This window comes from Schistocerca serialis, chromosome 10 (assembly GCF_023864345.2).
Source record: "Schistocerca serialis cubense isolate TAMUIC-IGC-003099 chromosome 10, iqSchSeri2.2, whole genome shotgun sequence".
Classification (NCBI taxonomy): domain Eukaryota; kingdom Metazoa; phylum Arthropoda; class Insecta; order Orthoptera; family Acrididae; genus Schistocerca; species Schistocerca serialis.
The window spans coordinates 43,197,416-43,224,153 of record NC_064647.1 but is presented as its reverse complement, the minus strand read 5'-3'; positions in this window follow the sequence as shown (position 1 = coordinate 43,224,153).

The window sequence follows — 26,738 nt, the reverse complement described above, 5'->3', positions numbered from 1 at the left end:
ATCACAGTGCTGCCAGTATCTGTAACCGTCGCTCCCTCACATTGGCAACGCGACTGAGTAATTACCTCGCTATTGTATGCTACAGGTTCGTTCCCAACGTCTCTTAAGGATATTAGTGCTGCCCTCAGGAATTGTCTAACCATTATGCGGTTTTGAATACGCTGCTTGTATACAATGCACTGCTCGCCGTTTACTGTAACCCTCCCACACTCACATTGACGATGCGACACAGAAATTGAACTGTCGACATCTCTAGACTATAGGCACGAGGACATTTTCGGAGTCATTCTCCTAGTGTACGTCCATGAGACTGACACGGCTATGTTCACCGCAAGGAACCTCTTCTGGGAGTCCAGTAGCTTGTAATGGAAACACCGCTGCTCGTTCACTGTAGCCCTCGAACCCTCACACTTCCGATAGACACAGATATTGCTTCGGGACTGCATACTACAGGTTCTCTGCCGACGTCTCTACAAGAGACTAATGCTCAAAATGGTTCAAATGGCTCTGAGCACTATGCGACTTAACTTCTGAGGTCATCAGTCGCCGAGAACTTAGAACTAATTAAACCTTACTAACCTAAGGACATCACACACATCCATGCCCGAGGCAGGATTCGGACCAGCGACCGTAGCGGTCGCTGGGCTCCAGACTGTGGCGCCTAGAACCGCACGGCCACTCCATCCGGCCGGACTAATGCTGCTCTTAGGAATCGCCTCGCCATTGGGGGGTGGGGGGGTGGAGTATGGAGCTATTGCATAAGCCTCGAAGTCATTGTGCTAGTTTACATATACGATACTTGACGCGGCTACGGTCACCACATCGAACCATTCCTGTATAGCTTATATCCGATGCGCTGCTGCCCTCGCACACTCACATTGACGATACGACGGAGATATTCCTTCGTGATTCCGTAATGCAGGCTCTATGCCAACTTCTCTCCAAGAGAATAATGCTGTCCTGAGAAGTTGTCTCGCCATGAAGTTTGTGTGTGACAAAATTATTTATTTATTCTTGTTGCATACTACAAGTTCCCTGCCGGTGTTGGAATTTACATATGTTTTGGAGCTCATTTTGAATTGTCAAGTTTTAGAATGACGGTACTTACTATATGTTTCCTGCTGTAGTTGGCAGAAGAGCCAACACCGTGTTACTAGAGGAGGCCGAAATGCACGCGTTTCAGCTCACGCAGGCGGGCGTGAGGAGGGAAGAACTATACTGACGTCAAGTCTGGAACAGGACGAGGAAATTAGAATTTAGAAAGCGGACGTAGCTGGTGGAATACTTAACTTTAATCCGTTAATGATGAACGTCGCTCTTGACGGTACATGATTCACAATATCAGTATCAATAGTAACTGAATATAGCGCCTTGCTATATCGTAGCAAATGACGTAGCTGAAGGCTATGCTAAACTGTCGTCTCTGCGAATGAGAGCGTATTTAGTCAGTGAACCATCGCTAGCAAAGTCGGGTGTACAATTGGGGCGAGTGCTAGGGAGTCATTCTAGACCTGCCGTGTGGCGGCGCTCGGTCTGCAATCACTGATAGTGGCGACACGCGGGTCCGACGTATACTAACAGACCGCAGCCTATTTAAAGGCTACCACCTAGCAAGTGTGATGTCTGACGGTGACACCACATTTCCAATTATATTTGATAGATTAATCGTCTAAGTGGCATAACGATAGACTGAGGGTCTTGTGAACAAATTCTTATGATGTTGTAACTTTTCCATTCACGTCTTCATTTCAGTTTCACTTAGAGTAATTGTTGGATTCAGGTGCTGAATACATTTAATACAATTATTATCAAATTTGAGGGTACAATCTGCTGTAAGTAAGGCAGAAGTCTTGCAGAAACCTATTAAAAAAATTTTAACGAGGCTAATACACTAATACAGCTACTGTGTTGTTAATCATCAAACAAGTTGATATATTCATTTTTTTATTATGTACCATACAGTGTAACAAACAATAGATACTGTGTTTCAATTCTGCTTGCCTCAGGAAACATGTATTTTACAATATGTAATGTTGTATATTCAGGCTCATACTTACGCTCCAAAGTTCTCATTGTTTCAGTTACCTATATACTTCAGTTTTTAGGCAGCAGGATGAAGTGGTCAGTAATAACTACGAAACATTTTTTTGAACCAGATTAAATGTGACTAGTAAGAGATCCATAGAGAACATCTTTGGAGTGGAATCTACAATCTTAGACGTTGCTTAGTGACAGAAGAACATATCCCCTTTCAGTCTCTCCATGTGCTTCATCCTGTCAGTTCCTTACCTTACACATGAGTCAGATGTTTTCACGCATGCTGTGTTTTCGACGTGGCAGATCTGTGTCGTCTGGTAAGCACTGATTATGTGACGAATGTTCAGTAAATATATGGTGATTGTTTTCCTTTGTGGTCACTGTAGCTCATTATGATATCTTCCACTGTACAAACTGTAGTGTCACCGCCAGACACCACACTTGCTAGGTGGTAGCCTTTAAATCGGCCGCGGTCCGTTAGTATACGTCGGACCCGCGTGTCGCCACTATCAGTGATTGGAGAGCGAGCGCCGCCACACGGCAGGTCTAGAGAGAGATTTCCTAGCACTCGCCCCAGTTGTACAACCGACTTTGCTAGCGATGGTTCACTGACAAAATACGTTCTCATTTGCCGAGACGATAGTTAGCATAGCCATCAGCTACGTCATTTGTTACGACCTAGCAAGGCGCCATAATCAGTTGCTATTGACATTGTAAAGAATGTACAGACAAGATCTACGTTCAACATTGATGGATTAAAGTTAAGTATTCCACCATCTGCGTCCGTTTTTCTGGATTCTGATTTCCTTGTCCTGTTCCAGACCTCACGCCAGCCTGCGTGAGCTTCAACGCGTGCCTTTCGGCTTCCTCCAAATTCCATGGGTTGGCTCCTGCCAATCCACAACACAAACATACCAGATAATGAATTGTTGTTTGATCAAAACGTTTTTTAGTAATGTATCTCTATTGCTCAGATCGCGATTTTTCAAGAATAATATCAGCCTAGCAAACATAGCTTTTAATGATTAAATATGATTCCGCCTTTATAGGCCGTCCCATATAAAACAAGTGCGCCTCAAGCCCGAGATTCAAGTATGAGTGAACTAACTAAGAAAGAGTAGGCAATAGTAACATTAAACACATGTAGTTACCTGTCTATAAATGGTGCTGGAAGTGGTGGCCATGGGCATCCAGGTATCGCCGACTTCGTGTGGTGACGTGACCAACAACACGCTGTAATTCTGCATGCGGGGTGTTGTTAAATTCTCTAGAGTTACGTTTAAGATCGTCTACTGTGCAAGGATTGTCGGCATCAACTTTGCTTCTAGTGTGTCCCATCAACAATCTGACAATGTTAAGGCTGGGGACCTTGGAGGCCAGAGGCCTCTACTGAGAAGCCTGTCTTCAGGGAACAAGTTGGTGAAGTGGTTCGTACTTTGGTCAGATGTGTGAGTAGTTGCTCCATCTAGCTGGAATACAGCCTACAGCTTCTCTGCATCTGTTAACTGTGCCTAGAAATAGTCAAAGATCTGCAGATATCTGGAACTGTATGAGGAGTAATTGAAAAATATGAGGCCAATAATGCACATGCCGAGGAATACACACAAAACGCCTGTCTTCTCTGAGTGGAGAGACACTTCATACAGAATATGTAGGTTGTCCTGCGACCAGTATCTGCAATTCTGTGAATTTACGTAACCTGACAAATGAGATCATGTCGCATTTGACGTGAAGTGAAATAGGAGGTCCACGTAAGCATTAACAGTTGATGTTAACAACCGGTTAAATAATGAATTCATTTTTTCCTTATCCTCAGGTTAGAACTGTTGCATATAACTTACACTAAAGACTTTTAATTTCATATATTTTAGTACATGATGACTCAACCTGCTGCGATTTCTTACCGACTTGCGGGACCTTCTCGTAATGTCCATGCGAATTCTGTGTGTAATTTCAGAGGCTGAGTGTCGGTAACCTATTCCTTTGCGCATACTGAACAGGTCCTACATCCTCCATTTATGGTACAAAACTAGAATAGCGCTGGTCGTGGGGAGGTTCCTACCAAGATACTTCAAATGAAAAATTTCTTCAAATCCTTTGATGGAGCCTGTCTTTATATAACACTTCACAATATCAATTCGCTGTTCTAGTACAGAATGCAGCATTTCTGCAACAATTCAACAATACGAGCTTCTCACAACTGACGCACGATCATACAGCTGCACACAACTCTCCGGTAAAATGCAGTGTAGCCAACTTTCGAGACAGTGTTGCCACTTCAGAAGCAAGTTGTCTAGAGGTGATCAATCGGGTTGTGAGTCGTAACAGTTGTAGTGTGAGACGCCATGTATAAAAATATGCTTGCAAGTAACGTTGCCAAAATTATATTTAGATTAGATTAGATTAATTATTCATTCCATCGACCCGTAAAAGAGGGAATCCCCCTGGGTGTGGAACATGTCAGATAAACACATTACAAAAATGTAATTATAAAAACTTGAGTTTCATTAATTTTAATGATCCTTGGCTGACTACTATCCAAGGGGAAACACAGTAGTCACAGAGTTGACCAAGACTGGTTAAATGACATTAACGTGAAACTTAAAAGTAATAATGGGTCAGTGTGATACGGATAAAGGGCGAGTGAAATAATTGCACAGAAAATGGTCTGTTAATTTCGTTGAGGAAAATAAGATTTGTAGGACACAAAGAGACAACATAGACAATTTTTATGTCATATTCATAAGGTACTCAATTTATTCTCACTGGTTTTCAAAAGAGATTTGGAATCATATCCCAGCAAGATCGAGATCAAAATCCAAAAAACACGAAAGAGGGAACCCTCTAAGATGCATCTTGAATTACATTGGCAATCCACAGCACCTATTCAGAGATAAATTGAATAAAATCATTAGTCAAAGCTACCCATATCTGAGACTGGTGTATTATACGACCAAAACTGGTTATTTGTGAGAAAGGAACTTTACAGTTATTGTGCAAATCGCCGTTTCCCCAAAATACCTACTTTGGTGCGTCGCTACGTATTCAGAACCTGTGACAGCAGGCAGATACGTGGGTGATGGGTGCAGTAAGGCCCTGGAGAAGTGAGAGGGAACTGGGGCGTGTACTCGGCACGTGACGGGCCGAACGCCTCGCTGAGCCCATCGGGACGGACGGATGCGGCGAGAATCCGCGCCTCTTCCGGAAATCGACTGCGGCTCCGCACTTCCGGAACACGCCACGTCACTTCCGCCGGCTCCCACTCTGCCCGCTGCCGTCTTTTCTCGCCGGCTGCTCCCGTTGAGAGATTTTCGGGTGGTTGGCGCCTCTGCCACAAATCTCCTCCCCTTCAGGAGTGCCATTCTTCTCGCCTGCCCCACTCCGCCCATTCCACCCCAAACACCGATCACTCACCCTTCACCATATCTTGCACGCCCGCTACTCAACGACTCGCCGTTCCCTAAGACAAATGACGTTCCACTCCCTGAGAACTGATGTCGTCACTCCCGACCAATCTAGACCAATATGTCCGCCATTCTTTTATCACAGCAAATACCGAGCAGTGGTACTTCCCTTAGAATGAATTATTGCAGCTAACATGGGCTCTAAAACGCATTTCTCAGAATGTACAAACCCTTGTTCATCTCCGCTACAGTGAAACACTTCTACTGCAAGCCCTTTGCTATTGAGAATCACCTGCAGAATGCAACAAACAAATGAGGATGTATTTCAGCTGTTATTTTCCTTGGATTCAGCATACACAAAACATCAGTCAATGTTGTCATAGTAAATTGTATTTGAACCCTGATACTACTCAATTCTTTACAAAGTCAAAATTACAATCTCACCACAGTTATTTAAAGGAGATAGGAAGCCCGGGATTACTGGCGATGGACAAGCTTATGATTATTGTAGAATTTGACTCAACACAAATTTTATTATAAGCTTCAGTTCGGACATTTGCCCTCTTACTGATACAATACACAAATCTTTACTTTGATTGAATTAAATAAACACGAATAAGAATCATATTATTTTGCGTCCACAATCAAAATCATTGATAGTAGGCACAGTGAATGATCAATCACAAACAATCGTTCTTCTTTAACGATGTTTCTAGAGACTAATAACGCTATACACATCCAACCAAAGTTACACAGCCACACAATACCACAACTTCGATCGTAAAGCATAATAAAACTGAACTTCCCACATAAAGGTATACAGTGAAACATTCTTATACTAAGAATACAAGGTGGGCCAACCATGTTCGCAAAACTTGCAAACAGAAATAATAAATTCCATGTTCATTAAAGATACACAAATCATTAAAATAGGTGTTAAATAAAAATGGCTACTAATAACTCAACCAGTAAAATAACTTACAGAAACACTAATATGATAACATGGTGGCCTCAACTAACGGACATAATGACTCAGAATGATTCCCAAATTGCACTTAACTTTAGAGAAAAGCGCCAAGGTCCACAGCAGTGTTTGGAAGCAATAACGCTACGGCCGGCAGGCAATACAAGCGATCACTGGCCACGGCTCGTGCACAGGGTCACATAGCAGGCGGAATATATTTATATAAAATCCGACCGGCCCCACAATGAACGGTCCTGACAATCCATAACCGCGCCGACTTCAAGGAACTAGCAGTCATAAGGAATGACCTACAGCACAAATAGATTGCAATGAAAACAAGGTCAAATAACAGCCACACTGGAATATATAATAAACGCATCTCCAAATTCTCACGGAGCAATCTCCCAGTACATTACCGGGAAACTTTAGAGATCACTTCCAGTGGCCTAAAGGCACTTTTGGCATTAAATAAACAAACCAAATGCTGCCGTGCAAATGCTTAAAACATGAACTGTACGCCAGCCGCTGTAGCCGAGCGGTTCTAGGCGCTTCAGTCCGGAGCCGTGCGACTGTTACAGTCGCAGGTTCGAATCCTGCCTCGGGCATGGATGTGTGTGATGTCCTTAGGTTAGTTAGGTTTAAGTAAATCTTAGTTCTAGGGGACTGATGACCACAGCAGTTAAGTCCCATAGTGCTCAGAGCCATTTTTGAAATTTCACCTTAACAAATTGACTTATTACTCCATGTATAATGGAAATTATTTTATTTCCACCTTCTCCTAACCCTGAAAAGTTCTCGCGTTGGGGGCATATAATCTTGTTCATCCCCTCATGAACCATTCAACATAGCGGAGATCATATGTGGTTTTTTAATCTAACAAGCTTAACTTAACGTGTAAGTAAATTTCTTGTCAGTTAATAAGGTCTCGGTTTACAGTTAACGCTTATCGGGATTCTATCTACGTAGTGCCTTGTTCTCTCAAAAATTTACAGTTTAACATTATAGGTAATTTCCCAGTGCATAACATAAAGACAGCCAATGGCAGGCACATTTGACTTTCCGTGAGCGCATGCACGTGATCCGCCATCTTGCTCGGTACATATCCGTGTGCCACAGTCACTTCCATCGAAGCGCGTCCTTAGGGCGCATAATTTTTGGAAGTCGGGATTGTGTGCGCGCTAACCTGACAGTTAAAAAAAAAAAAAAGAAAAGAAAAAGCGTCTGCGGCTAATCGACCGCTTTCCACGAATTGGGGCCGGGGCTGTTCCTCAGCTAAGTAACGTAACCTGACATGGTAACACGGTACTTTAGCTTTTTATGTTTGACCGTGCCTTATTCTGGCATTTTTTAGTTTATTTTATACTAGATTACTCTAGCTGAAACCTGGGTAAAGACCAGTAACATTTCGCAACTGGGGTGGATTTTTGACATATTAATTTATCACAGTTTCTGACATGGCTGCAGCATGTTAAAAATTATTAGATGCTGATCTCTTACGTGCCACGTGGATATTTGAGTTTATTTCACACAGTGTTGCTTGTCTGTTAGCACTGACAACTCCACGCAGGCGGCGTTGCTCTCGGTCGTTAAGTGGAGGCCTTCGGCTGCTGCATTGTCCATAATGAGAGGCAATGCTTGAAATCTGGTTTTCTCGGCACACTCTTGACAATATCGATTTCGCAATATTGAATTCCCTAACGATTTTCGAAGTGCAATGTCCCATACGCTTACCTCCAGTTACCATTCTACGTTCAAAGTCTGTTAATCTCCGTCGTGTGGTCATAGTCACATGGGAAGATTAGATTAGATTAGATTAGTTTTTCATTCCATAGATCTGTGCTGAGGAGATCCTCGTGGATGTGGAACATGTCAATTTTTTTTTAAAGCTGAAATAGCAATACTGTAGTATCAATATATACAATACATCATTTGTTTCTATTAAAAAATTCGTCAATGGAGTAGAAGGAGTTGGCCACTAGTAAGTCTTTCAGGCTCCTTTTAAACTGATCTTCATTTGTAACTAAATTTTTTATGTTCGATGGCAAATTATTGAAAATGAGTGTTCCTGAGTGGTGGACCCCTTTTTTGAACTAAAGTAAGTGCTTTGAAGTCCTTGTGCAGATCATTTTTGTTCCTGGTATTGTACGTATTGTTGAAAAAAGAGATATATTTTTAGGACAAATTTCATTAAGGAGTAAATATACTGAGAGGCAGCAGTTAGTATACACAGTTCTTTGAAGAGGTTTCTACAGGATGTCTGTGAATTTACTCCACAAATAATACGTATTACACGCTTTTCGACTCTGAAAACTTTTGTTTGACTTGAAGAGTTACCCCAAAATATTATACCATATGACTTTATGGAATGAAAGTAGGCAAAGTATGCAAGCTTTCTCACTTTTATGTCGCCTATGTCCGCTAACACTCGAATTGCAAATACAGATTTGTTAAGGCGTTTCTGCAGTTCTGTGGTGTGCTCCTCCCAACTGAATTTATTATCAAGTTGTAATCCCAGGAATTTAAGACTGTCAACCTCTTCTAGCTGCTCTTCTTCATACTTTATGCATATGCTGAATGGAAACCTCTTACAGGTTCTGAATTGCATATAGTGAGTCTTTTCGAAGTGAGTTGGCTTTAAACCATTTATTAATATCCATGAAAATATCATTAGCAGATCTTTCTAGAACTACACTCGACATACTATTTATTGAAATACTTGTGTCATCTGCAAACAAAATGAACTCTGCTTCTGGCAGTGTAACTGATGAGAGATCATTAATGTACACAAGAAAAAGCAATGGCCCTAAGATGGATCCTTGTGGGACACCACATATAATTTCTTCCCATTTTGATGATGACTGATGACTTATTTCACTAGTCCCTTGCACTGACACCCTTTGTTTCCTAATAAGGAGGTAGGACTGGAACCATTTTGCAGCACTGCCCGTGACACCATAGAATTGAAATTTATTTAAAAGGCTGTTGTGGTTCGCACAATCGAAAACTTTTCGCATGAATCACCTGAGTGCAAACGACATGTCCGCCAATGCACTGCCATTTTATACCTTGAGTACGCGATACTGCCACGATCTGTATATGTGCATATCGCTACCTGGTGACTTTTGTCACATCAGTGTACATTGTAGTTCTACCCTTACTTACTCACTTTCGTTATTGTCTTACGTAAGTCGTTAGTAACGCCAAAGAGCTTACAGCAGATGAAATTTGTTCAACACTGGCGAAGATGAACAAGTGATAATAGCTCTTAAGTTAAGCATTTTAGAGCATATATTTACTATACATTTTTACTTGGTGTGCTCCATACAGCAGACTCATAATATTGAACACTTTCTCTAATACCTTATGTACAGAGTGAGTCCATGATCATATTACAGACCTTCAGTGATGGTGTAGGACCATACTTAAATCAACTTGAGGTGAGGGACTCTGGTCCAGGAACGATCGAGTTAAAGTAATAAGCGAAAATCTTTGTGACACCTGTGGCAGAGCAATTCATATATGGGTACTGTTATCGCTAACATTCTAGGACAGACGACTGACAGAGGTGGTAGTATGCACCAAAACAGCAAAAACGTCTAGTAAATATGGGCTGTAAAATCCATAGCTTAAGAAGTATGAGACTTCTTCACTTTCGCTAGTGTGAGAGACATCTGTTTTACTGAACTCGTACCCATAGCTCTTGACATGTATATTTTGGAACCCATATGTACTGGACTCTTTTCTTTTTTTGGTGCATACTACCGCCTCCATAAATGTAGAAGCCAAGGAGCTGGTAGAAAAAGAGATTTCTTTTACCCAATGGAAGATGAATGTGTGCTCACAGAAGTTACGGTATGCATTTTAGAGCACATGGAAAAATTGGAAAGTTGTGATGTCTTAAGGGACCAAACTGCTGAGGTCATCGGTCCCTGAGCTTACACACTGCTAAACCTAACTTAAGTTAACGGTACATTTTTATCTTGTTTTGGTTCGCACTAACACCTCTGAAAGTTGCCTACTCTGTAGTCTTAGCAACAACAAACAACACAACCAGTACACCTGTTCCACTGTCAGATGTATCAGAACGATTCTCAGTTATAACCTTCGATTCGATCCCTTACCTCAGATTGATACATTTGCCCTTTTCAATCATCCCTAAAGGTTTGTAATATCACCACAGAATGGCCCTGTACAGTGCACTCAGTATGTTACTACAACAAATAATCGGTAGAACTCCAAGTCTTGGTCTCAATTTGTCTTATCTCCACAGATACACGGCTTCTCTTTCACAGTAATTTTCAGTACTACTGTATACCTGCCACTGCCGCCATGTAAGGTTTGAAGACGACATTAAAATCGGTTATACAAGATGGAGAAAAGTTGTGTCACGAAATTTTAACCCTGGATAGCTGATGCCAATAGGAACCAAAATTACTAATGTTATGTAGGTCGACAACGCACCATTTTTAAACTACAGAAACATCGCGCTACGCGCGCCTATTGGTTGTGGGATTGCCCTGTTGCCGTTCGTCAGTTGACGGGCAGCGCTATTGTTGTCGGTTCACACATCGTGCGGTTCTAAGCACTTCAGTTTGGAACCACGTGACCGCTACGGTCGCAGGTTCGAATCCTGCCTCCGGCATGGATGTCTGTGATGTACTTAGGTTAGTTAGGTTTAAGTAGTTCTAAGTTCTAGGGGACTGATGACCACAGATGTTAAGTCCCATAGTGCTCAGAGCCATTTGAACCATTTTTTGGTTCACACATACAAGCGCCCCTCGCCCCGGTACTGCCCAAACGTGATAGGTCTTGCTGTTTGTCTCCACCTCTCGTCAGAGGCATTGACACGTAAGCTTCGCTTCGGAGCACACACACATCACCTGCGGTTCAGTCATACAGTAAGCACGGCGGCACAGTATTCGTTTGAAGAACAACGAGATACGGTTTTTGTTTGTGGACTAGCCGACGTTAATGCGCATGAAGCTCGACGGTTGCATGAGGAACGGTACCCGGCAAGACGCCACCCATACCCGCAAACGTCTACAGCAATTCACCGGCAACTTGAAGAGACAGGCTCGTTAGTGGGACATCATGGTGATGCCAGAAGACCTCGAACACGGCGGGATGCAGCATTTGAAGAGAGTGTTCTCGAGTGCTTCGAGGAAGTAGCTACGACCAGTACTCGAGCGGTTGGACACGACGTGGGGGTCACTCATCGGTTAGTCTGGGAGTTTTTGAGGGATGACGGCCACCACCCATTTACTTTCCGCCCTGTTCAAGACCTAAATCCTGAGGCAGATTATGAACAAAGGCTGGGGTTTTGCCGGTGGTTTTTGCGACATGTTGCACGAGATCTCGACTTCCCCACCATTGTGTTGTTTGTCGACGAGTCCATCGGGATGGGCTTTACAACACTAGAAACGTTCATCACTGGGCAAGGGGAAATTCGCACGTCATGTACGTCCACAGACATCAGGAGCGATTTTCGCTCTATATTTGGGCAGGAATTGTGGGTGACCGTCTGATTGGGCTAGACCTTGTACCTCCTCTACTTACCTCCAGCTTTTGCAAGAAAATCTACCAAGCCTGGTGGAAGATGTTTCCTGGACATACGGCTACACATGTAGTTGCAGCATGATGGGTCCCGTACATAACAGTCTTGCTGTGCGCAGATTCTTAAATGAACTCTTCGACGGCCGGGTAATTGGCAGAGGTGCTCGTAGGACATGACCCCCACGATCACCACTCACGCCAACAGACTTCTTCCTGTGGGGATTCCTCAAGGTTCCAGTCCAGCCACCCCGACGCGAACCACCTAGAAACGAAGAGCAATTAACGGGTCGCATTCAACATGCAGCAAATCACCTCAGGGTAGTGCCAGGAATGTTTGAGAGAGTTCGGCAAAACACCATTTGACGTTACCAAGCTTGTGTCACCTCAGAAGGTTGCCAGTTCGAGCACGTGCTTTAAGGAAACGATGTCCTAGCTACAAAAAGGCCCTTTTCGAGCCGACACAATTTCTAAAAGACCTTCTGTACACGAACTAACAGCTGTTGACGGGTCTGTTCTCGGTACGTCTTATCATGAAGCATTCGCCCCCAGGCCCCCAGAGTGGAAGGCTGGCGCGCTACCACCGAGCGTGCGGGCCGCCTTGGATACATCGCTGTCTCCGGCAGGAAAAGCATTCGCAGTCATGCGTTGTCCAGAGCATCCGGCAACAGGGCAATCCCGCGGCCAATCGGAGTGCTTGGCTTCAAGTTTCTGTTCTTTAAAAAATGAACGTTGCCGACGTACACAACACGAGTAATTTTGGTTCCTACTGACATCAGCTATCCAGGGTTCAAATTTCGTGTACAGTTATTCTCCACCCTGTATATGGAATTAAAATAAGTCGTAACATGACTCATAACTTTAGTTTCCGCAAATGACGATCGTACGGAACCCAGGCAGCTCTGTTTCTCAGCGAGGCTCGTGAGGCGGCAAATCCCTGCCTCCATATTAATTCCTTTTTTCCTCGACTTCCAGAAGGCCTTCGATACTGTTTCGTACTGTAACTAATGAAAAACATACGATCGTCCGGAATATCAGATGAGCTTAGCAATTGAATACAGCATAGTTAACGTATTATTGTAGCCAAGATAGACATGAAGCCCACGCCTACTACAGTAGTACAAGTTTATATGCGAACTAGCTCTGCAGATGATGAAGAAATTGATGAAATGTATGATGAGATGAAATTATTCAAGTAGTGAAGGGAGATGAATATTTAATAGTCATGGGTGACTGGAATTCGAGAGTAGGAAAAGGGAGAGAAGGGAACGTAGTAGGCGAATATGGATTGGAGGTAAGATATGAAAGAGGAAGCCGTCTGGTAGAATTTTGCACAGAGTGTAACTTAATCATAGCTAACACTTGGTTCAAGAATCATAAAAGAAGGTTGTATACATGGAAGTAGCCTGGAGATACTAGAAGGTATCAGATAGATTATATAATGGTAAGACAGAGATTTAGGAACCAGGTTTTAAATTGTAAGACATTTCCAGGGGCAGATGTGGACTCTGACAACAATCTATTGGTTATGAACTGTAGATTAGAACTGAAGAAACTGCAAAAAGGAGGGAATTTAAGGAGATGGGACCTGGATAAACTGACTAAACCAGAGGTTGTACAGAGTTTCAGGGAGAGCATAAGGGAACAATTGACAGGAATGGGGGAAAGAAATACAGTAGAAGAAGAATGGGTAGCTCTGAGGGATGAAGTAATGAAGACAGCAGAGGATTGAGTAGGTAAAAAGACGAAGGCTAGTAGAAATCCTAGGGTAACAGAAATAATATTGAATTTAATTGATGAAAGGAGAAAATATAAAAATGCAGTAAATGAGGCAGGCAAAAAGGAATACAAACACCTCAAAAATGAGATCGACAGAAAGTGCAAAATGTCTAAGCAGGGATGGCTAGAGGACAAATGTAAGGATGTAGAGGCTTATCTCACTAGGGGTAAGATAGATACTGCCTACAAGAAAATTAAACATACCTTTGGAGAAAAGAGAACCACTTGTATGAATATCAACAGTTCAGAAGGAAACCCAGTTCCAAGCAAAGAAGGGAAAGCAGAAAGGCGGAAGGAGTATATTGAGCTCTATACAAGTGCGATGTACTTGAGGACAATATTATGGAAATGGAAGAGAATATAGGTGAAGATGAAATGGGAGATACGATACTGCGTGAAGAGTTTGACAGAGCACTGAAAGACCTGAGTCGAAACAAGGCCCTGGGAGTAGTCAACATTCAATTAGAACTCCTGACGGCCGTGGGAAAGCAAGTCCTCACAAAACTCTACCATCTGGTGAGCAAGGTATATGAGACCGGCGAAATACTTCAAGAAGAATATAACAACTCCAATCTCGAAGAAAGCACGTGTTGACAGACGTGAAAATTACCGAACGATCTGTTTAATAAGTCACAGCTGCAAAATAATGACACGAATTCTTTACAGCGAATGGAAAAACTGGTAGAAACCGACCTCGGGGAAGATCACTTTGGATTCCGTAGAAATATTGGAACACGTGAGGGAATACCGACTTTACGACTTACCTTAGAAGAAAGACTGAGGTAAGGCAAACCTACGTTTCTGGCATTTGTAGACTTAGAGAAAGCTTTTGACAATGTTGACTGGAATACTCTCTTTCAAATTCTGAAGGTAATAGGGGTAAAATATGGGGAACGAAAGGCTATTTACAATTTGTACATAAACCAGATGGCAGTTATAAGAGTCGAGGGGCATGAAAGGGAAGTAGTGGTTGGGAATGGAGTGAGACAGGGTTGTAGCCTCTCCCCGATGTTATTCAATCTGTATATTGTGCAAGAAGTAAAGGAAACAAAAGAAAAATTCAGAGTAGGTATTAGAATCCATAGAGAAGAAATAGAAACTTTGAGGTTCGCCGATGACGGATTAATTCTGTCAGAGACAGCAAAGTACTTGGAAGAGCAGTTGAACGGAATGGACAGTGTCTTGAAAGGAGGATATATGATGAACATCAACAAAAGCAAAACGAGGATAATGGAATGTAGTCTAATTAAGTCGGGTGATGCTGAGGTAATTAGATTAGGAAATGAGACGCTTAAAGTAGTAAAGGAGTTTTGCTATTTGGGGAGCGAAATAACTGATGATGGTCGAATTAGAGAAGATATAAATTGTATACTGGCAATGGCAAGGAAGGCGTTTCTGAAGAAGAGAAATTTGTTAACATCGAGTATAGATTTATCTGTCAGGAAGTCGTTTCTGAAAGCATTGGTATGGTGTTTAGTCATGTATGGAAGCGAAACATGGACGATACATATTTAGGACAAGAAGAGAATAGAAGCTTTCGACACGTGGTGCTACAGAAGAATGCTGAAGATTAGATGGGTAGATCACATAACTAATGAAGAGGTATCGAATAGAATTGCGGAGAAGAGGAGTTTGTGGCACAACTTGACAAGAAGAAGGGACCGGTTAGTAGGACTTGTGTTGAGGTATCAAGGGATCACAAATATAGCATTGGAGGGCAGCATGGAGGGTAAAAGTCCTAGAGGGAGACCAAGAGATGAATACACTAAGCAGATTCAGAAGGATGTAGGCTGCAGTAGGTACTGGGACATGAAGAAGCTTGCACAGGATAGAGTAGCATGGAGAGCTGCATCAAACCAGTTTCACGACGACCACAACAACAACAACAAGTCATTCTTAACCGATAGATATCTTCAGAAGTAAATCTCTTATGATTTGTCCCAAGTCATCGTTATAATGTCGGAAACTGCGTGAGGCTTTCTGCGGATGATGTTTTTACACATAGGCACGCATTGCGTATAAACAGGCAGAAAGACACGTTGTATTTGTGTTGGGTCTCCAGCTGGAACAATTTATTTATTTATTTATTTATTGTTCCGTGGGACCACATTTAGGAGAAGTCTCCATGGTCATGGAACGAGTCAATACATGAAATTATAACACGATTGTAGAAACAGTTAAAATGAAATATAAGAAACATATTCAGGCGACAAGTCGTTAGTTTAAATAAAGAAAATCAAGAAGGTAACACTGGAATTTGCTTAATTTTTTAGCTCTTCCAGGAGCTCCTCGACAGAATAGAAGGAGTGAGCCATGAGGAAACTCTTCAGTTTAGACTTAAAAGTGTTTGGGCTGCTGCTAAGATTTTTGAATTCTTGTGGTAGCTTATTGAAAATGGATGCAGCAGAATACTGCACTCCTTTCTGCACAAGAGTCAAGGAAATGCATTCCACATGCAGATTTGATTTCTGCCTAGTATTAACTGAGTGAAAGCTGCTAACTCTTGGGAATAAGCTAATATTGCTAACAACAAACGACATTAAAGAAAATACATACTGTGAAGGCAATGTCAAAATTCCCAGACTATTGAATAGGGGTCGACAAGAGGTTTTCGAACTTACACCATACATAGCTCGAACAGCCCGTTTTTGAGCCAAAAATTCCCTTTTTGAATCAGAAGAATTACCCCAAAAAATAATACCATATGACATAAGCGTATGAAAATATGCGAAGTATACTACTTTTCGTGTTGAAATGTCACTTATTTCAGATACTGTTCTAATGGTAAATAAAGCGGCATTTAGTTTCTGAACAAGATCCTGAACATGGGCATTCTACAACAGCTTACTATCTATCCGTACGCCTAGGAACTTGAACTGTTCCGTCTCGCTTATAACATGCCCATTCTGTCTGATTAAAATGTCAGTTCTTGTTGAATTGTGGGTTAGAAACTGTAAAAACTGAGTCTTACTGTGATTTAGCATCAAATTATTTTCCACAAGCCATGAACAATCGTCGTCTGGACACACTATTTTGTCCATCAAAAACTGTCGATAGTGTTTGATATAGGTTTATCGTTTCTGGGAGCTTTCACCACCGGTGCGCTGTTGTGTCTGTCGCTAGAGGGCAGTTATGTTCCCGCACGCGCGGCGCACCCACGGTCGGTACATGAAGGAGCCGCTGCTGCGTGTTTGATTTCAGTTCCGGTGAGATAGTGCGACGGCCTACTCACCTGAAGATGGCGAACATTTCCGGTTGGAGACTCGACATGAATACAACCAATTATTAGGCGCGGAAAGTTTACGGAGCGAGAAAGAGTCGTTATTGTTTGATTATAGGAGTGCAATCACCAGAAGGAGTAAAATAGGTTGAATACTCAGAGGCACGCGTATGGACTAATTCAAACTGCAACGACCACATTAAACTAACTGCAGGTGAGGAAGGTGCCAGACTGAGATTTATTGGCAAATTCCATCCATCCGTAGAAAACCTTCCTTCGACTAATACTTGAATTGTGCTCGTGAGTCTGGAAATCGCACCAGATAGGACTGATAGAGGAAAATGAGAATATCCGACAAATAAGAGCTACTCCTTTCGTCACAATTTCTCTTGTGTTGGCAGAAGAGCCAACACAGTGTTACAACTGGAGGACGAAATGCACGCGTTTTAGCTCACGCAGGCTGGCGTGAGAGGGGAAGAACTATACTGACATGAGGTCTGGAACATGACAAGGAATTAGAATTCAGAAAGCGGACGTAATTAGTTTGATACTTAACTTTAATCCATTAATGATGAACGTCGCTCTTGACGGTACATGATTCACAATAGTATTTGTTCAGAATACACTCGCAGTAACTGAATATGGCGCCTTGCTAGGTCGTAGCAAATGACGTACCTGAAGGCTATGCTAAACTGTCGTCTCTGCAAATGAGAGCGTATGTAGCCAGTGAACCATCGCTAGCAAAGTCGGCTGTACAACTGAGGCGAATGCTAGGAAGTCTCTCTAGACTGGACCTGCCCTGTGGCGGCGCTCGGTCTGCAATCACTGATAGTGGCGACACGCGGATCCGACGTATACTAACGGACCGCGGCCGATTTAAAGGCTACCACTTCGCAGGTGCGGTGTCTGGCGGTGACACCACAATATCCCCTACTTATCTCGAAAAGGTCTCGTAGTTGTTCATCTGATTATTGTGGCAAACTCTGCTAGAGAGGTTTTTTCCGTCACACTGTGTTTTACTGCAAAGTTTTAGAGAGTGTATATACGTTCCTAGAGCAGTCAGCCAATACATACTTCCCATCTTGGGAAAGCAAAGGGAAATGTATCTGCTGCTAAGAACAATTAGAGATCCTGCAGTAATTCCAAACTGCAAAAACTACTCAAAACTACTAAGAAAAATTATTCAAAAAGTATGAACGTGTACACTGTATCAGAAATCGGTAATTCTCACAACAGGCTTAAGGCTATATGGAATGCAGTGGAACGAGAGGCAGTGCAACTGGCCAAAGAGCAGGACATCACTATTGAATTAATTGGAAGGGCCATAAATGACAAGTCACTGGTAGCAAACGCTTTTAATACTCATTTCGTAAATGTAGAAAAAAATATGCGGACAAGCAGTCCAAGAGAAGAAAGCAGTGATATCAGGAGACGATTGAAGTTAATGGCGCTATACGAGACCTATGCTTCTCTTGCGGCCGATATTGTTTGAGCCCGCACTCATTACAAAAAGCCAGGTGTAACTGAACTGCTCCTGTTGAAATGGAGAAGGCAATACGCCGTTTGTCACATTGGGTGATTGTTTTAGCAGCACCTGGGAGACACCTACCGGCAACATGAACCACCATCATACAACCGGCGCCAAAGCACAGTTTTGGTATTGATAAGTAATTTGAAATTCACTCCAAGTTTCTGTTTCCAGTCACATAACAAATACACGGTCCAGTTCCATTAATGCGACCACCATCTTTGTTCGACGTCAAAGTGCTATTGCCACTCAAAGACAGCAGAGGACAACACTACCATTGGAGTATATGTAAAGCGTGTCGCAAGGGCGCGGGAAACAGCCTAGTTGTTTTCTCGCTGCGGAACACGTGGGCAATTTATGTGACGCCCAAAGGGACACAGTCGTTGCATTTCGGGCAAAAGGTTAAAGCATTTCCAAAGCGGCTAAGTTTGTAAACTGTTATACTGCCATCGTGCTTAAAGAAGCTATACCGTGCTTAGCAAAATGGCGCCGTCCAAAACCTTCGGTGAAGCAACTGTGATGTTCCACCGGCCATAGGTGACAGATGGGAATTACGGCTGTGGTGATCTGTACGAGCCAATAGAGATGCAACTGTTGAGCAGAATGAGATTTTCACTCTGCAGCGGAGTGTGCGCCGATATGAAACTTCCCGGCAGTTTAGAAGGTAGGAGACGAGGTACTGGCAGAAGTAAAGCTGTGAGGACGGGGCGTGAGTCGTGCTGGGCTAGCTCAGTTGGTAGAGCACTTGCCCGCGAAAGACAAGGGTCCCGAGTTCGAGTCTCGGTCAGGCACACAGTTTTAATCTGCCAGGTAGTTTCATATCAGCGCACACTCCGCTGCAGAGTGAAAATCTCATTCTGGAAACATCCCCCAGGCTGTGCCTAAGCCATGTCTCTGCAATATCCTTTCTTTCGGGAGTGCTAGTTCTGCAAGGTTCGCAGGAGATTCAAATTGTGTGAAATCTTATGGGACTTAACTGCTAAGGTCATCAGTCTCTAAGCTTACACACTACTTAACCTAAATTGTCCTAAAGACGAACACACACACCCATGCCCGAGGGAGGAGTCGAACCTCCGCCGGGACCAGCCGCACAGTCCGTGACTGCCGCGCCCTAGACCGCTCGGCGAATCCTGCGCGGCGGTTCGCAGGAGAGCTTCTGTAAAGTTTGGAAGGTAGGAGACGAGGTACTGGTAGAAGTAAAGCTGTGAGGACGGGGCGTGAGTCGTGCTTGGGTAGCTCAGTTGGTAGAGCACTTTCCCGCGAAAGGCAAAGGTCCCCAGTTCGAGTCTCGGTCCAGCACACAATTTTAATCTGCCGGGAAGTTTCAACTGTTGAGCAGCTGCTGGCTCAGATGAACCAAAGGGATAACGTTAGTCTCCTCAACGATCGTTACGAGAAAATTGCGGCGTATGGGCCTCATAGCAGGCTATTTGTTTATGCAATGCTGGCTACTGTTAATCGGCGATGTAGGCTGGAATTTTCACCCGAGTACCGCAACTACACGTCAGCACAGTGATAACAGGTGGTCTTTTAAGATGAATCACGTTCTATGCTCCATCATATACTTGGCCGTTGGCGTGTACGGCGTGAAACATGTGAAACAAACACCCTGGAACAATCGTTAGAAGGAGGCAGCGTTATGGCCTGGGGAATGTTTCCATGGCATCGCCTGGCTAATCCTGGAAGACACCATGGATCAACACAAATAAGGTGATCATTTCCCACCCTTATGGGCAGTTCGTTTCTCCTTGGCATGAAGGCATCTACTTGCACAACAGTCCAACGTGTCACACTGCTCATAGCATACGTTCGTAGTCAAAAGAGCACCAGGATGCGTTTACTGTTCTCCCCGGGCCACCAAACTTCCCATATCTTATACCCAGTCAAGAATCTGTGGAATCACCTTGGTACGGGAATACGGAGAGAATAACGCCAGTTTGCCCTGTGGCCAAGTTTATTGATAGCAGCTCTTCCTGGGCATTCCACCCATCTGGTTTCTGTGGGCATAGATGCGACAATATCGCATTTTAATGTCACCATTCCCACTCCTTCCCTCCTCCCCCACTTCCCCTCGCTCCCAACTTCCCTCTTCCCAACTACTACACCCTCCCCACTTGGAATCTAGAGTGAAAGAAACACAGTATGCTCTGAGCTGCTGGGGAAGAAGAAGGATGTCAGGTACTGTCGTTCTCTATTTACATCATTTATTTCTGAGGGTATCATCCTGTTGCTGGATTGTCCTATAGATGCCCCACCACCCCCAACTTCCACTGCCTACTGTCCCAGATTTTCTGATTGCGCATGTGTATGTTCACCTCGAAATTTTAAGACCTATTGCTCTAGTCTACAATACCGACTCCGGAGCGTGCTTGGAACTGTCCCACAGCCAAACCCATCGGCCTCTGGTTTTGCTGTCCCCTCTATGTACATGTTCACCTTGCTGTGTGCCCTAGTCCCCAATACCATGCGAAAAAGGTAGGAAACTGTTCTACAGTAGCTGCCAGAAGAATTTCCTCCCACCGACCTAGAAGTGTATATCTGCTGAAAACTTATACACAGATACATGGTAGGAAAGCAACTACCAATGAAGGAAGCGTAGCCTCCTGCCGATCTATTAGTGAAATAGCTGCTGAGGTACTTGTAGATGGATAAATAGTAAGGAGAGATAGGACACCGAACTTTAGCTGAAATATAAGAACAATTGCCTCCTACAGATCTATAAATGTACACTGAAGAGTCAAAAGATTATGACCACCGCCCATTGTGAGGCTGAATGCCTCATGGTGGTGTTGCGGGCACATGAAGCGGTGAGGAAAGAATGTAAGCGGAAAAGAAACGAATAGGCAGTCATTACAGTGAAGAAACAGGCCGAAAATGCGGAAATCCACTGATGTAAATGGTTTTGACAAAGGGCACAATGTTGTGGCGCTGCAGCTGGAAATGGGAATCTCTGAAACGACGAAGCTGGTCGTCCATTGGCGTACTATTATCGTGAGCACCTACAGAATGTGGGTGGAGAAAGATGAAATAGCGAGTAGGCTGTATGGTATAGGACGACCAAATCTCATCACAAAACATAGTGGTGAGAGAATCCTCCACCGTGTAATCCAGGACAGGCAGCGATCTGTGGCAGAACGGGAGACAGAGTACAATGCTGGTGCATGCAGAAGTGTTTCGGAGTAAACCATTCAAAGGCCATCGTTGAATATCAAGCTCCACATCACATAACCCCTACATGTTCTTGTGTCGACCCAACCCCGTCCTCAGTTACGATTGTAGTGGGAACAGCACCACTGAGTTTTCTCTGTGAATCAGTAGAAACATGTCACCTGTCGAATGAACCGCATTTCTTGCTATACCAGGTCGATGGGTCCTCATAAGCTGTTATCCAGGTGTATGGCTGCATGTAATTTCCACCGTTGCACATATACAGCCAGTGAGGGCAGAATTATGCTGTGAGCTTTCATGGGATCTGTAGTGATAATCGAAGGCACAATGACAATTGCGAATTATGTGGACACTGTTGCGGACTACTTGTATCATTTCATGCTAGAAGTCCACACCTACAATGGTGACATCTCCCAGCAGGATAACTGTCCATGTTTCGAGGTCATAAATGTGCTATAATGATTTGAGGGGCATTATAGTGACCCCATATTGATATCTTGGCGAGAAAATGTGCCTGATCTGTACCCATTGGAACACATATCGGGCACCACCGTGTGGGCATAAACCATCATCCTGTAAAGTGCGGAAATTTCTTGACTCGTGTACAGACATCTGGTGCCACATACTTCTGGAATCCTTCAGAATCCTTGACAAGCAGAATCGCTGTTGTACTGTGAGTGACGAGTGGAACAACACACTACTAAACAATTGGTCACAAGTTTTTGGCTCATCGGTGTACAGCTGCTGAAGAACTTGTACAGAGGTACAAGGCAAGAAGAGAAAGGACAGCAAACTATCACTGAAGTGGAGGAAGAGTTACCTCTTACCGAACTACAAGGGTACAGACGCTGAGGAATGAGTACACAGGTACGTGGTAAGAAGGGATAGGGCAGCAAGCACTCACTGATGTGTAGGAAGGGCAAATCAGGCTGTCACAAGTGACAGAAAATGCTTCATTGCTCTAATTCACTTAGAAATTGTTGTGGAAATCGCCACTAGTAAACAACAGTTCATAAAACAACTCAAGCGTAGGGTATTGAAAAAAATCATTGTAATTACAAAACAATTGCAAAAAGTGACCCCAAAAGATATCAGCAGATGAGAGTTGGGGCCAATGCACGTGTGTTCATCTCAATGTGTGGATACAGACAAAGCAGCTTAGAAACAGTCTTATCTCCACTCCTACCTTCCACCTTATTCCCTCTCCTCCCCAGGCCTGTTCTACCCTGTTACTGATCATCCACAAACAGATCACTCTACCGCCTACTCCGACGACTATCGCCCGGGCCAGTCCATTTATGTGCGTTTTACAATAGTTTCTCGATACCGTGAGTGTGTTTGGGGACTATGTATTGGAGTTTGATGGTATAAACAGAAACAGCAAGTTACAATTGCTGTGTAATGTGAGTGGACTGATGACCTCAGACGTTATGTCCCACAGTGCTAAGAACTATTTGAATCATTTTGTAATATGAGTCTATACATAGGATGTGAAAATTGATGGAAAATACGTGAAAATGTGGAAAATGCAACAAAAATGAAACCTCACCTGACTGTATGAAAATTATTCCATTCCTCCACTGGCGAAACTGACAAGTAGTTGTGTATATTGTCTGTGCTCTATGCGTTCACGTCCTGCAGAATACAACCTGTTGCACATGTGCTTATGAACTTCAAGCTATTAAAAATAAATGATGCAGTATCCAAAGAGGGATCAATTCTCTTGGTCTCTTCGAAAATGGAACACCAAGACATCTGTTACCCCGTCCTGTGGAACATGAGATTAAATATAGAGGTCATCACTATTGTATATGTTAATTCCAGCACCCCGTGTGTGTTGTGGGAGCAGCATACCCTACACCGTGTGATGCCCAGCTTTCTGTGAGAGACAATGAACTGAACCATATTAATGTCTGTTTAGCACCTGACATAGACTTCAGAGTCATGGAATGAAAAGAGAATGTGTGGCAGTGTATAATGTGTAAGTAGGCTGTTTATGTTTTCTTATTGGCAACGTCACGTAGCGCTCTGTATGAAAATCACTGGCTGTGCTGTGTGCAGTCTGTGGTTAGTTTGCATTGTTGTCTGCCATTGTAGTGTTGGGCAGCTGTATGTGAACAGCGCGTAGCGTTGCGCAGTTGGAGGTGAGCCGCCAGCAGTGGTGGATGTGGGGAGATAAATGGCGGAGTTTTGAAATTCGTAAGACTGGATGTCATGAACTGCTATGTATATTATGATTTTTCAACACTATTAAGGTAAATACATTGTTTGTTCTCTATTAAAATCTTTCATTTGCTAACTATGCCCATCAGTAGTTAGTGCCTTCTGTAGTTTGAATCTTTTATTTAGCTGGCAGTAGTGGCGCTCGCTGTATTGCAGTAGTTCGAGTAACGAAGATTTTTGTGAGGTAAGTGATTTGTGAAAGGTATAGGTTAATGTTAGTCAGGGCCATTCTTTTGTAGGGATTATTGATATTCAGATTGCGTTGCGCTAAAAATATTGTGTGTCAGTTTAAGCACAGTCATGTATAATTTTTCTAAGGGGACGTTTCATAAATGCTTTAGTTTAACATTGCTTAGATGTGTTGCAATAAAAAACTATGTGTCAAACTGTTTACGAAGGTACAGTACAGGAACACTCTATTGTGACTGCTAATCTGTGGGATATGGTCTTCTTCCAGTACAGGCGACAAAACTTTACACAGGTTTGTGGAAGCGACTTCGGTCACTGACCGCCTGCTCCAATGTGTATTTAATGGGGTCATCAAATATGCTCGATATCAATTCGCAGACGGATTTGCTTTTGATATATCGAAATAGAGAGAGATGGCATAAATATCTTATCGAGTTCTCTACCACGTGACGTTAATAAAGTTTTTTTTTGTAGTAATTTCACTCTGTCGGATGTTGCAAAATAACAAGGAAGGATAGGGGGGAGAGATAGATAGAGAGAGAGAGAGAGAGAGAGAGAGAGAGAGAGAGAGAGAGAAATAGAGATGCGAACTGTAGCTGATGTTGAATGTAAAAATGACTGCCTTTTTTTTTCGAATATGTGAATAGATAGTGAATAGATAGCATGAAAAATACGGTTCTGTACTGATGTTTCATGCACCCGAAGCTCATGTAATATCCACATGCATGACAATGTGTTAACAAGACTTCTACACACACAATTTTTTTTTTTTTTTTTTTTTTAGTACCTGATTGCTTATAAGAAGTAAGTTGACGTTAGATACAACTCTTCCACTGATAATTTGTGTCATACAACTGCTTATAACGTACACCTTTTCGTGGACTGAATGTTTTTGGAGATTGAAGATCTTAGACTTACTCTGATGAATGTCCCGAAATAACAAGGACATTCTGAGGTGATCGGTAGTTTTTACATCAAAATAGTTGAATTTTTCGATTCGTTTAGGATACGTTATCGACTTTATAGTTGGTGGACATCTACAACGGATATGTGACAGGTTATTGTTATACAGTTCGAACCTCAGCAGTTTGCTCATCCGACGTCGACAACAGTATCATAAACAGAATTCATAGTTTTATGCTGTTGAATGTTACAAACAAATGAGGAGTTATGGGACGTGAATTGTAGCTTGCTGTGAGGTGTAAAAACGATTGGTTTTTTCCAACATGTGAATAGATAGCATGAAAGCTGCTTTTCTGTACTGATACACTCCTGGAAATGGAAAAAAGAACACATTGACACCGGTGTGTCAGACCCACCATACTTGCTCCGGACACTGCGAGAGGGCTGTACAAGCAATGATCACACGCACGGCACAGCGGACACACCAGGAACCGCGGTGTTGGCCGTCGAATGGCGCTAGCTGCGCAGCATTTGTGCACCGCCGCCGTCAGTGTCAGCCAGTTTGCCGTGGCATACGGAGCTCCATTGCAGTCTTTAACACTGGTAGCATGCCGCGACAGCGTGGACGTGAACCGTATGTGCAGTTGACGGACTTTGAGCGAGGGCGTATAGTGGGCATGCGGGAGGCCGGGTGGACGTACCGCCGAATTGCTCAACACGTGGGGCGTGAGGTCTCCACAGTACATCGATGTTGTCGCCAGTGGTCGGCGGAAGGTGCACGTGCCCGTCGACCTGGGACCGGACCGCAGCGACGCACGGATGCACGCCAAGACCGTAGGATCCTACGCAGTGCCGTAGGGGACCGCACCGCCACTTCCCAGCAAATTAGGGACACTGTTGCTCCTGGGGTATCGGCGAGGACCATTCGCAACCGTCTCCATGAAGCTGGGCTACGGTCCCGCACACCGTTAGGCCGTCTTCCGCTCACGCCCCAACATCGTGCAGCCCGCCTCCAGTGGTGTCGCGACAGGCGTGAATGGAGGGACGAATGGAGACGTGTCGTCTTCAGCGATGAGAGTGGCTTCTGCCTAGGTGCCAATGATGGTCGTATGCGTGTTTGGCGCCGTGCAGGTGAGCGCCACAATCAGGACTGCATACGACCGAGGCACACAGGGCCAACACTCGGCATCATGGTGTGGGGAGCGATCTCCTACACTGGCCGTACACCACTGGTGATCGTCGAGGGGACACTGAATAGTGCACGGTACATCCAAACCGTCATCGAACCCATCGTTCTACCATTCCTAGACCGGCAAGGGAACTTGCTGTTCCAACAGGACAATGCACGTCCGCATGTATCCCGTGCCACCCAACGTGCTCTAGAAGGTGTAAGTCAACTACCCTGGCCAGCAAGATCTCCGGATCTGTCCCCCATTGAGCATGTTTGGGACTGGATGAAGCGTCGTCTCACGCGGTCTGCACGTCCAGCATGAACGCTGGTCCAACTGAGGCGCCAGGTGGAAATGGCATGGCAAGCCGTTCCACAGGACTACATCCAGCATCTCTACGATCGTCTCCATGGGAGAATAGCAGCCTGCATTGCTGCGAAAGGTGGATATACACTGTACTAGTGCAGACATTGTGCATGCTCTGTTGCCTGTGTCTATGTGCCTGTGGTTCTGTCAGTGTGATCATGTGATGTATCTGCCCCCAGAAATGTGTCAATAAAGTTTCCCCTTCCTGGGACAATGAATTCACGGTGTTCTTATTTCA